Here is an 11,893-nt window from a genome sequence, read left to right as displayed (position 1 = left end):
CCGATCCCGCCCCCCACAGCTGCCCCGCCCGCCCTGAGGCCCGACTCGAGCGCCCCCTGCTGGCACCCCAGCCCGCTGCACCCAACCGGGGACCCCAGGAGCTTTGGGTCAGACAGTGGAGCGCCGCGGGCAGTCGGGCAGGGCAGCGGGTTGCTACTGAGCTGGCATTGGGCCCTCCAAGAACCCGGGTGTCTCCCAGGGGCCCACAACCCAGCACCTCCACGCCTCTCCCACCTCCGCCACCTGCCACCCAACACCAGCCTCGGGGTCCCCAGAACAGTACTCCCGCTGGGCGGCAGGCGGCGCACACTCCCTGGGGGTCTGATGCGAGAGGAGGGAGGGGCCTCGAACATCTCCCCCCCCACCCTTGCATGGGCTCCAATTAAACCCGGAGTGTGCCAGCGGAGGCTCCCACGTCACTGGCTGCCACTGCGGGGGAGGAAACCGAGGCCGTGGGGGGAGGGGAGGCGCGGAGATAACACTGCCAGGGCGACACGATAAGAGCCATGTGTAATCCTCGAACACTTAACTGTGTGCCAGGCACGCACCCGAGCCTTTCATGTGGATTATCTCAGTGCCGAGCCCTCAGCAACTCTGCATGCCGTGTATGCCGTCCACCTGCGGACTAGAAACAACAACAAAAACAAAAAGCAAAAAACAAAAAAAAAATTGGGGTTCTGAGAGGTGGGGGTCACTTGCCAGAAGTCCCCTTCCTCCTGGGTCTGAATTCTGACTCCGGCCATTTGGTAGATTTGGTAGCTGTGTGGTCTTGGATGAGTCACTCAGCCTCTCTGTGCCTTGGTTTGGTTTTTCTCATCTGTTCAATGAGGGTGACACGTGTCTCATTCACAGGGTTTAGAGAGAATTAAGTGAGAAACTCCAATACGGGCCTCAGAACAGTGGGTAGGCACCTAATCAGCCACACAAAGTATTCAGTATTAATAGTATTGTCCTTCCAGGTGCGGCTGAAATGTCACATCTCCTGGCAAGGCTTTCAGGATGCCCTCCCACCCCGGCAAAGCTTTTTCCTCTTTGCTCCGTTCCCGAAATGCTTTGTGCCTGTGCACGTTTTAAACAGGATCATGTGAACAGGAGGCTTGTCCCAGGGTAGACACGGGCACGCTTCCTTCCTCCTGCAGTCTGTGGCTTACCTAACTCGAGAGTGTTTAAAAGGCTGGCAGGCCAGCTTGGAGCCCGGCAACCCTGGGAGGGCAGAATTAGGTCACCTGCCACTGCCCAGACTGGCAGGACTGGGAGCACCTGCCCAGTCCCTGTAGTACCTGCCTAGCCCTAGGAGTACCTACCTAGCCCTGGGAGCACCTGCCTAGCCCTGGGAGCCCCTGCACAGTCCCAGGAGTACCTACCTAGTCCTGGGAGCACTTGCCCAACCCTGGGAGCACCTGCTCAGCCTTGGGAGCACCTGCCCAGTCCCAGGAGCAGGAGCAGCCTAGTGGTCTGAGTCCACTCCCTCCCCCATTCCACAGCCAGCACCCAACCCAGATGGAAGTGGGTGGGCGCCCTGGGGTTCTTCCCCCAGTTGGTTGCTGGGAACAGCTGAGCAGCCAGATCCCCCAGAGGGATGGCAGGGGGTGACCCAGGGCTGAGTCCAGAATGGCAGCATCCTCCCTGTTCCCATCACCTCCCGCCACCATCTTCAGAGATCACTCCGCATCTCTCCAGGGAGGAAGAAGACTTGCCGCGTGCCGGGTGTGGCTCCCCTGCTCACCCCCCACCCCCTCCCAACACGCCCCCCCCACACCCCTGGGCAGACACCTCCGCCTGGAATCCTTTGCCCCTGGGGTTGTAGAGACCCCCGACAAGTCCTCCAGGTCATCGGGGACCCGCATGGAGCCCTGGATCCTATAACATAATGGCCAAACAGTCACACAGCCATCCTTAAGCCAAAGCTAAGCAGGAAGCCCCACTCCAGGCCCCCCTCAGGTCAAGCTAGGCCTCCAAGGAGCTAGCTCTGTCACCCACTCCCTTGACACCAGGTCAAGGGGCCACTCTCTCTAAGTATTCTACATGACCCTCCTTCAGGCACTTCCTGTCCTAAGAAACTAAACTAAAACCAGCAGGAGGCTGGGATCCTGCTCACACAACCCCTATCCAGGAACCACAGGGGAAAAGACAACCAGGGAGGGTGTGTGACTTGCTGGGAGCCACCAGCCAGGACAGGGAGAAGAGGCCCTGGCAGCCATCAGATAAGCATGAGACCCAGTCATGTACCTTTATACGGGCAGTGTGAGGCCAGCTGTTCCAGCTGTTCCAAGCACACAATAGGTGCTCGTGGTATGCCCCCACAATCTCCTAGAAGGCAAACACACAGTTTCTGTCAGCTCTCTACATCATCCACGGCTGCAGACAGGAGACAGCAGACGTGGGGAGACTGAGGTGAAGCCTGGGCATGACAGCGCACACCTGCCATCCCGGCACAGGCAGCTAAGGCAAGAAGATGGAGAAGTCCAGGTTAGCCTGGGTTACAAAGACAAACCCCATCTTAAAAAAAAAACAAACAGGGTCTGGGGCTGTCGCGCAGTTGGTAAAGTGCTCGCCTAGTGTGTGCATAGCCCTGAGTTCTTTTCCCGGCACCACAGCGGCACACAGCGGTAATACCAGGACAGAGGCAGGAGGATTTGAAGTTTAAGTTCATCTCTGGCTACTTGATGAGTTCAAGGGCAGCCTGGGATAACCTCTAAATGAATAAAGTCATAAGTGAGGAAGGTGTTGGCTCAAGGTTCAGGAAAGCGGTCTTGTTATTGAATCCCAGCACTGGGTGCTCTCAGACAGGTGGGTTACCCTCCGTTTCTTCCTGTGTGAACTGGGGCTGTTAACAGCACCCATCTCACTGGAAGCATGAGGGCATGGAGGAAGTGTCGGTTCCGCACACCTGGTATACAACAAGTGCCCACTAGGTGTAATGGTCCTCATGTAGAATCCCAGAGACTTCAGCACACCTGGTATACAGCAAGTGCCCACTAGGTGTAATGATCCTCATGTAGAATCCCAGCTCACTCCGGAACCTAGAAGCTCCTCTTGGCTTAACATCAAGGCCAGGTCCCAGGAATGGGGGCCAGGTAGAGTGCCAGGCCCAGCCTGGAATTCCAGGGATGGAGGGAGTGCCGCATTCCAGCGAGCACAAGGAAGTGTCCGTTCTGGACTGTAGAGCTGGGGGAAATCTGGGTTTTTTGTTCTTTTAACCCAGGCAGAGAGATCCCAAGGTCAGAGTTCTGGCTGCCCCTAAAGGCTCACCGCTCAGATCTGGCTGATACCAGCACCTCATCCTGGTGTGTGACATGCTTGGCAGGGAGGGGCCCAGGGGAACTCACAGGGTCTGAGCTGAGCCTCCCTACCCTAACATCACTCTAGGGGTCTGGGCAGGCAGGGCAGTACCACAGGGGGCTTCCCTGACCATGAGATCTGACTGAACCACCTTTGGAACCCCACCTTCCCAACCTCAAACCATGAAAAGGAAAACTTACTCCATGGAAACTGGCAACCGATACACTGGGCTTGGGTTTGGTTTAGGGACAGACGCTCACTATGGCGGCCAGGCTGGTCTTGAACTCACGATCCTCTTGCCTGTTGAAATTCTGACTGTTTATGATGTTAAGCCCCTTTACCAACCCATCACTGGGTGTGGGAATCCTGAATTCACCCTTATGGCTTTTCCCAAACTGGGTGTGGAGGGTACCTGTCCATAACCCCAGCACACAGGAAGTGGAGACTGTGGTTCAAGGAAAACCTCAGCTATGTAACAACTTCCAGACCAGCCTGGGCTACAGGCAACATTGTGAGCAAACCAGAATAAACAAGACTTTTTTCTCCACCCCAAGTTTGCCTTTTCCCTCAAGTGCCGCCCACCCGAAGGGAGCCTTTATATCCAGCCCCCTGCCTCATTCAGCTTCAGCTACTTATGGTACAACTGAGTAAAGCCTGTGAAGGGTGGGGCCAAAGACAGTTCAGCGACCAAGCCCATGGAACAGTATACGGCTGTTAAAAAGGAGTTTCCGGGCTGGGAGCTGGCTAGGCAGGAAAAGCATGAGTTGGGATCCTCATCACCAATGTAAAAAGCCGGCCCTGGTTGAACTTGCTTGGAACCCCAGGGCTGGGAGGAGTGTGTGGGAAAGAAAGGTGGGTCTTGAGGACTCATTGGCTAGCCTGACTCAGTTCTGGGCTCAGTGAGAGAGCCTGTCAGCCCCCACCCCCCCCAAAAAAAAAATAAGAGAGAGAAAAATACAGGCAGACACCCGAGGCTTGTACAGGTGAGTGCACACACACACACACACACACACACACACACACACACACACACACACACACATTTTCTTTTTTTTATTTATAGGGGTTTGATACAATATTTTTTAGCAGGATGACTATAGGTTTGAGGCCAACCTGGGCTACATCTCAAAGACTTGTTTGAAAAAGAAAAATTAAAAAAAAAATCAGAAGTTAATTGATACTTGTAGATGTAACCAACTGTCTTATTATATAAGAAACACAGAACCAATGCAAAGAAGAAAGCCAAGAGGTCAGAGCTAAGAGCTAAAACCTTACCCTTCCTCCTGCAGTGGGCCTACCTCTCCGAACGAGAGCTACTTCCTGTGTTAAAGTCTTTATATAGACTTTCTGTTCTGCCTTCTCATTGGTTGTAAACCCAACCACATGACTGCCTCGTCACTGCCTTTCTGTATAGACCTCCAGGTCTTCTATGGTTGGTACTGAGATTAAAGGCATGTGTATCCAATGCTGGCTGTATCCCTGAACACACAGAGACTTACCCAGCTCTGCCTACCAAGTGCTGGGATTACAAGCGTACGCCACCACCGCCCGGCTTTCCCATGGCTTGCTAATAGCTCTGACCCCCGAGCAACTTTATTTATTAACATACAAATAACATTTTAATACAAATAAAATATCACCATATTTCCCCTTTTCTATTTTAATAAAAAGAAAAAAGGAAAAGCTTATAACTAACATAAGAAAAACTATATACAAAAGTACAATAACTATGTACAATATATACAAGTAATAAATACCTAAACAATGTCTAGTTCATTTGTATTTAACAAATTCAGAGAAAATAATTCCATTATCTATCCTATTGTATCTAATTCGCTTTCTGTCCTAATTAATCTTCAATTATAACTAACTAATCTTCAACTCCCTCAGAGACCCAAAAAGGAAATAATATTAGCTAACAAAAATAAAAACAGGAAGTACATGCAAGCAACTTCCAAAAAACTGTGAGTTGACAGAAACAGCCAGCTTCCTGGACAGTCACCTGAAGTTTCTCTGAAGTGTTGGGGCATCATCTTCAGCCTATAGGCTTAGCATATCTGACAGACTCATTTGTGAAGTAGGATGTACACAAGGTCAACAGTTCAACCTCACATTGGGTGAGAGCAGTCTATATACCAGAAACACCTGAATTCCACTAGTGTCATGTCATGATTCAGGATTTTAAATTCTGGAAATTGTTGATGTTTTTTGAATTCAGCTATCCATTCTTCTTGGCTATGTGTGTATGTGGCATCATCTCAGCATCCCATTCTTCTCTACATCCCTCTATTAAATGCCATTCTACTATTGAGAGGTGTGAGCTTAATTACTCTTCAAGAATAACTGTTTCAACTGCTCTTCCATTGCACATCAGAAGCCATCGGCCCACTGCCTGTTCAGCTGCCTTCGAAGAAAAGGGCACTGTACCTTTTCCAGATTGTGAAGGCCACTTCAGGGATGGTGCCATATTGTCCTGGCCTCAGAAGATGCCTTTTGATAAAGCCATAACCACGCTTGTTTTGGCAAGAATCAGTAGTCCTTTGTTTCGTGTCCTGTCTGTCCTGTTTGTCAGCAGTTGATTCGAGGATACTTTGTTGTCCCGTGGCTAACTTTTGCCACAATGAAAGTTAACTCCAATTGCAGTTTTTTCAATGCCCATATTTTCTCTGAAGTAGATTGGTACTGCCAGGAGCCAACATGTCTCATAGTCATAACAAAAAAGAAAAATTTTCTAAGTTATTAAAACATTTTAGGGCTGGAGAGATGGCTCAGAGGTTAAGAGCACTGCTTGCTCTTCCAAAGGTCCTGAGTTCAATTCCCAGCAACCACATGGTGGCTCACAGCCATCTATAATGAGGTATGGTGCCCTCTTCTGGCCTGCAGGGATATGTGCAGATAGAACACTGTATATATAATAAATAAATACATCTTTTTAAAAAAAAGAAAAAAATATTTTAAATGCCATATTCTGTAGATCTCTGAAGGGTTTGAAGATGACCTGTCTATCTAAAATATATCTGCTCAATCTTGAAAACATACCTAATATGACTACAAGTTCTATTATAATGTCTAACTACTAACTTTCATTTCTTTATATCCTAATAGTTGGTAATAACAACATTCAAGGATCAGAAAATTGCATTACATATACTTCCTTCTGTTTTTGAAAGAACGCTTCTCCCTTCTGACCCTTGCCATTTGGCACCCCAGAAGCTGGGAAGTCCAGGCAGAGAGGCCTGCGTCCCCAGCGTCCCCTGTGTCCCCAGGGCCCCCACTGGCCACACTCATAACCTTGATTTCCTGATGGCTTGTTTGGTGTTGGTTTACCTACCAGCCTTATCGCCTAAATGTCAGGGACAATGTCTGATTCATGCCGCCTCCCACACCCTTGGCACCTTGACTCAAAACACACTTGATGGGTACAAGCCACTGCCCCTAGGGGCCAGAGCCCACTGATTGTCACTTCTCTGTCCCCAAGGTGTCCGGGATGATGTCCGGACCTGCAGCAACTTAGTCCTGCCCTGTACGCCTCCTTCTCCACACCCAGTGGCAGACCTGCCCCTGCCAGGGACCAGTCTCCCCTCCTAGGGAAGTGGCAGCATCTGATGCCCTGGCTGGGGCAGGCCTGACAGGTCTCGGGCACAGGTGAGGGGGTGAGATGGAGTTCTTTGTCTCTAGACACAAAGCCTGGTTTGTGACGGTTTGTACCCAGATGGCACAAGTCTGGGCGAGACGCCATGGGGGACAGGCAGCCGTGGTGGAAGGTGTACGCAGGATTGGCATACTTTCCCCCCCCCCCACCCCCCCCCGTTCCCCAGGCTGCCTGCCCAGGAAACAGGTCCGTGACAGCCTCCCCCACCCACGCCTTGGAATGGAGAAGTAGGAAGGGAAGTCATTGGACCGTGAGGCCGAGGGAGGAGGGCAGTGGATATTTCCAGAGCGTGTGGGTTTGTGGCTAAGGGCAAGGCCAGCTGGGAAAGTGTCCTGCTGTCACCAAACACTCGACACAACATCCCCCTGCCCCCACCCTAGCTGGGGACAGAGACCGGCAGAGAGGGCCAGCTCACAGCATGGCAGGGGAGCCCCCAAACCAACCAGATACCTCTTCCTGTTTAACAGAGGGGACTTCTGGGAGGGGAATGCCTGCGCGCAGCTGGAGGGCTGTGCACAGGCCTCCACAGTTGAAGACAGGCCAGCGACTTAAGACGTGGTGCCTGCCTTTCAGCCACGCACAGGCTCAGGGCTGGGCTGGCTATCTGCGTACAGGCAAACACCAGGATACCTGGTAGGGCAGAAGGCACCTGAGAATGCCAGCGCTCAGGAGGCAGAGGCAGGAGTATTGCGGCCGCTCCGAGGCCAGCCAGAGCTACACAGTGAGACCCTGGGAATCGAACTCAGGACCTTCAGAAGAGCAGTGAGTGCTCTTTACCACTGAGCCATCTCTCCAGCCCCCCAGACAGCATTCTTGACGTGGTCAAACGGTGCTGATGCTGCCAGGTGGGGTTGGGGGGAGAACAAGGGACTGTTAGAGGACGGAGAGGGGAGAGGGCACAATGTGGGCTAGAAAAAGATGGTAGCTGGGCGGAGGTGGCGCACGCCTTTAATCCCAGCACTCGGGAGGCAGAGGCAGGCGGATCTCCGTGAGTTCGAGGCCAGCCTGGGCTACAGAGTGAGTTCCAGGACAGGCACCAAAACTACACAGAGAAAACCTGTCTTGAAAAACCAAAAAAAGAAAAGGAAAAAGAAAAGGATGGTAATAAAAACTGCAGGAAGTTGTGGCTTTGACCTTTGCTCCTGCTCAAACCAGGCTAAAAATCAAAATGGAGTCAGTCAAGTTAAGGTTCCACATCCCTGAGCTAAAATTAAGCGGTTTGTCCGGCCTTCCCCGAAATGAGGATTGGCAATAACAACCAAAAAGTTTCCATGGAAAATTATGAGAGAGATTTCTCAGCTTTACTCCTCACACAAAGGAGCCCTGTAACAGCAGGATGTTTGATCATCTTCCTATGCCGCTTCCCGGTCTCTGCTGTACAAGAGGAGGAGCTGGGAAGTGACCGTGTGTGTGTGTGTGTGTGTGTGTGTGTGTGTGTGTGTGTGTGTATGTGTGTGTATGTGTGTGTGTGTGTGTGTGTGTATCTATCTGTGTGTGAGTGTATACGTGCATGTGTGTGTGCATATGTGTGTGCACATGCTTATGTACATGGATGTGCATAATCATGTATGTACATGTGTGCATTCATGTATTTGTGTGTGTGTGTGTGTGTGCATGTATGTATGTGTGGAGGCCAGAGGTCCATGTCTGGGGGTCCTCACGTTTTGAGACAGAGTCTATCACTAACCCAGGAGCTCATCCATCCATCCCGGCAGGCTGGCTGCCTAGTGAGCCCCAGGGATCCTCCCGGCTGCCCTCCCCAGAGCTCTGCCACGCCCAGCTTTTGATGGGGGAAGCTGAGGATCGGGTCGGAACTGGGTCCTCATGATTTCAAAGCTCCCTCGCCCCTCCTGTCTGTTTCGGCTCTGGCTTTCTTCACGCCTCCCTCTTCTGTTAAGCCACCCTCCTTTGTTCCAAGGATTGGAACATTTATTCTGTTTTATGGAATAAAGTGTTCCCTGATTCTAGAATTCCAAATAAGGGGTGGCTGGGGCTGGGGAGATCTTTCCCTCAGAGCAATGCTTTCTGTGTCTGCATGAGGACTTGAGCTGGGAGCGCAGCACCCACCCAGATAGCCAAGCATAGCATGGAGCTCCTGTAACCCCCTGCACTGGGGAGGTGGGGACAGAAGAGGGAGGGAGGGGACAAGGAGACAGTCCAGCCCGCAAGGGCACTTGCCACCAAGCCTGATAACCTAAATTCAATTCCTACCCCTGCTCCCAAACCCACATGGTGGAGTGACAGAACCAGCTCAAGTTGACCTTTGACCTCCACAAATGGGCCCGCGGCTTGCCCCACAAACTACACAATAAATAAATAAATGTTTGGGCTGGGTGGTGGTGGTGCAAGCCTTTCATCCCTGCACTCGGGAGGCAGAGGCAGGTGGATCTCTGTGAGTTTGAGGCCAGCCTGGTCTACAGAGCAAGATCCAGGACAGCCAAGGCTATACAGAGACACCCTGTCTCGAAAAACAAACAAAAAAAATAAATATAAATATATTAAAAAATATTAAGAAGGTGGATGGTGCCTAAAGAACGACGTTGAGGTTGTCCTCTGGCCTCTATACACACACACACACACACACACACACACACACACACACTTGCACACTTACACACTCACCCAGAGTCTAAAGTCATCCTCAACTACACGGAGGCCAGCCTGGGATACATATGTAAAAACAAAGCAAAACAACAAGAAACGGACAGTTGGTGGTGGGAACCACCTGGGAGTGCAGCTCAGAGGACCATGTGCTCAGCTGACAGGACCCAAGGGTCCATCCAGTGACACACGGGACACTGGGGCTGGCTGGGCATGAGAAGCAACTGAGCCACCCTTCATTCGAGGACTGAAGAAACCACAGTGCACACTACCCGAGCTCTCCTAATTTGCTTTCTCTTGTTCCGATAAAACACCACAACCAGAAGCGACTTCAGGAGGAAAGGGCTTGCCTCATCCTACAGCTCACATCCATCACCGAGGGAAGTCAGGGCAGGAATCCAGAGGCAGGACCTGATGCCGAGGCCAAGGAGGGGTGCTGCTCACTGGCTTGTTCCTTGTGGCTTGCTCAGCCTGCTTTCTTATAGAACCCAGACCACCAGCCCAGGGATGGCACCACCCACCATGGACTGCTCACCCCACATCCATCACTAATGAAGAAAACACCCCACCACAGAGACACATGCACCAGCCCTCAGGAGGCAGAGGCTAGGCGGGTCAGAGTTCTAGGCCAGCCTGGTCTACAGAGTGAGTTCCCGGACAGCCAGGGCTACGCAGAGAAACCCTGTGCTGAAAAACCAAAAAAGAAAAAGAAAGAAAGAAAAAAGAAAATGCCCTCATGGAGGCATTTCCTCAACTGAAGGTCCCTCCTCCCAGGTGGCTTTAGCTTGTGTCAAGTTGACAAAACTGTAAATACTGCTCAGTCAGGAACAAAAGGGGACTGACTCTGTGGCAATGTTTCTGAATGACAGCGGCAGCCCCAAAAGGCTGCATATCACTTATCACAGTACGCCTCCATCCTCATACTGGGGATGGAACCCAGGGTCTCATGAATACTGGCTAAGCCCTCTACCCCGGAACACTATACCCATTTTGACATTCTGGAAAAGGCAAAATTATAAAGGCTTGCTTCTCTCTCTCTCTCTCTCTCTCTCTCTCTCTCTCTCTCTCTCTCTCTCTCTCTCTCTCTTTTTTTTTGTTTTTTTGTTTTTTTTCGAGACAGGGTTTCTTTGTGTAGCTTTGTGCCTTTCCTGGAACTCACTCTGTAGACCAGGCTGGCCTCGAACTCACAGAGATCCGCCTGGCTCTGCCTCCCGAGTGCTGGGATTAAAGGCGTGCACCACCACCACCCAGCTCTCTCTCTCTCTTTTTTCTCTCTCATACTAAGTAAGTACTCTACTGAGTCCCATTTTTTATTACTTCTCCTTTTGAGACAGATCTCAGTAGATTCCCCAGGCTGGCCTTGAACCTGCATTGCGGCTCAGCATAGCCTGGGCGTTTTGTTTTGTTTTGGTTTTGGTTTAGACAGGACCTTGACACGTAGCCCAAGCTGGCTTTGAACACTCCATCCTTCTGCCTCAGCCTCCTGAGTGCTGGGATTACAGATGTGTACCAAACCGGATGGTTTGGAGGCTGGGATGTACCCCAGGCAGATTACAAGTGGGCCCAGAGTCTCCTGGGTTTTGTCTTACTTGTGGTGGCTACACAGCTTTACACATTTGCCACAGACCATGGAAACGTGTGTGAAAAAAAAGGGGGTGAATTTCAGGAGGTAGAAATTACACCTCCATTTTTTTTTTTAATTAAGAAAAATGAGATCATGTTTCTTGCTGAAGCTTCGCATCAGGTTACACGGAAAGATGATGTGGGTAATTTAATGCAAAATGCTCAAAGGGAAAATGTGGGCTATTTTAGATCTCTTTTTTAAAAATATCCCCTAACAAAATTCCTTAGGAGTCGTTTCAAGCGATGTAGGCATTACAAGTAAGCATAGGTTGGCACAGGACCGGAATCCCGATGCTGGAGGGGCTGAGGAGGAGGGATTGTGAATCTGAGGTCAGCCTGGGCTACACAGTGAGACCTTAACTTAATAAATAAACCAATCAGATTGAGCAGGATAGCGGTCTTAGAGTTACTACTGCTGTGATGAAACACCATGACCAAAAGCAACTTGGGGAGGAAAGGGTTTATTTCACTCACCGTTCCACAGCATCAAAAGCAGTGGGGGCAGGAACTCAAGCAGGGCAGGAACCTGGAGGCAGGAGCTGGTGCAGAGGCCGTGGAGGGGTGCTGCTCACTGGCTTGCTCCCTATGGCTTGCTCAGCCTGCTTTCTTATAGAACTCAGGACCACCAGCCCAGGGACGGCACTGCCCACAGTTTACTGGGCCATCATCAATCACTAATTAAGAAAATGCTCTACAGGCTTGCTCACAGCAAGTGAGGTTCCCTCCTCTCAGATG

This window comes from Peromyscus californicus, unplaced genomic scaffold (genome assembly GCF_007827085.1).
Source record: "Peromyscus californicus insignis strain IS unplaced genomic scaffold, ASM782708v3 Scaffold_2__1_contigs__length_46816999, whole genome shotgun sequence".
NCBI classification, from domain to species: Eukaryota; Metazoa; Chordata; class Mammalia; order Rodentia; family Cricetidae; genus Peromyscus; species Peromyscus californicus.
The sequence above is the reverse complement of the archived record's forward strand: the minus strand, read 5'-3'. Positions refer to the sequence as shown.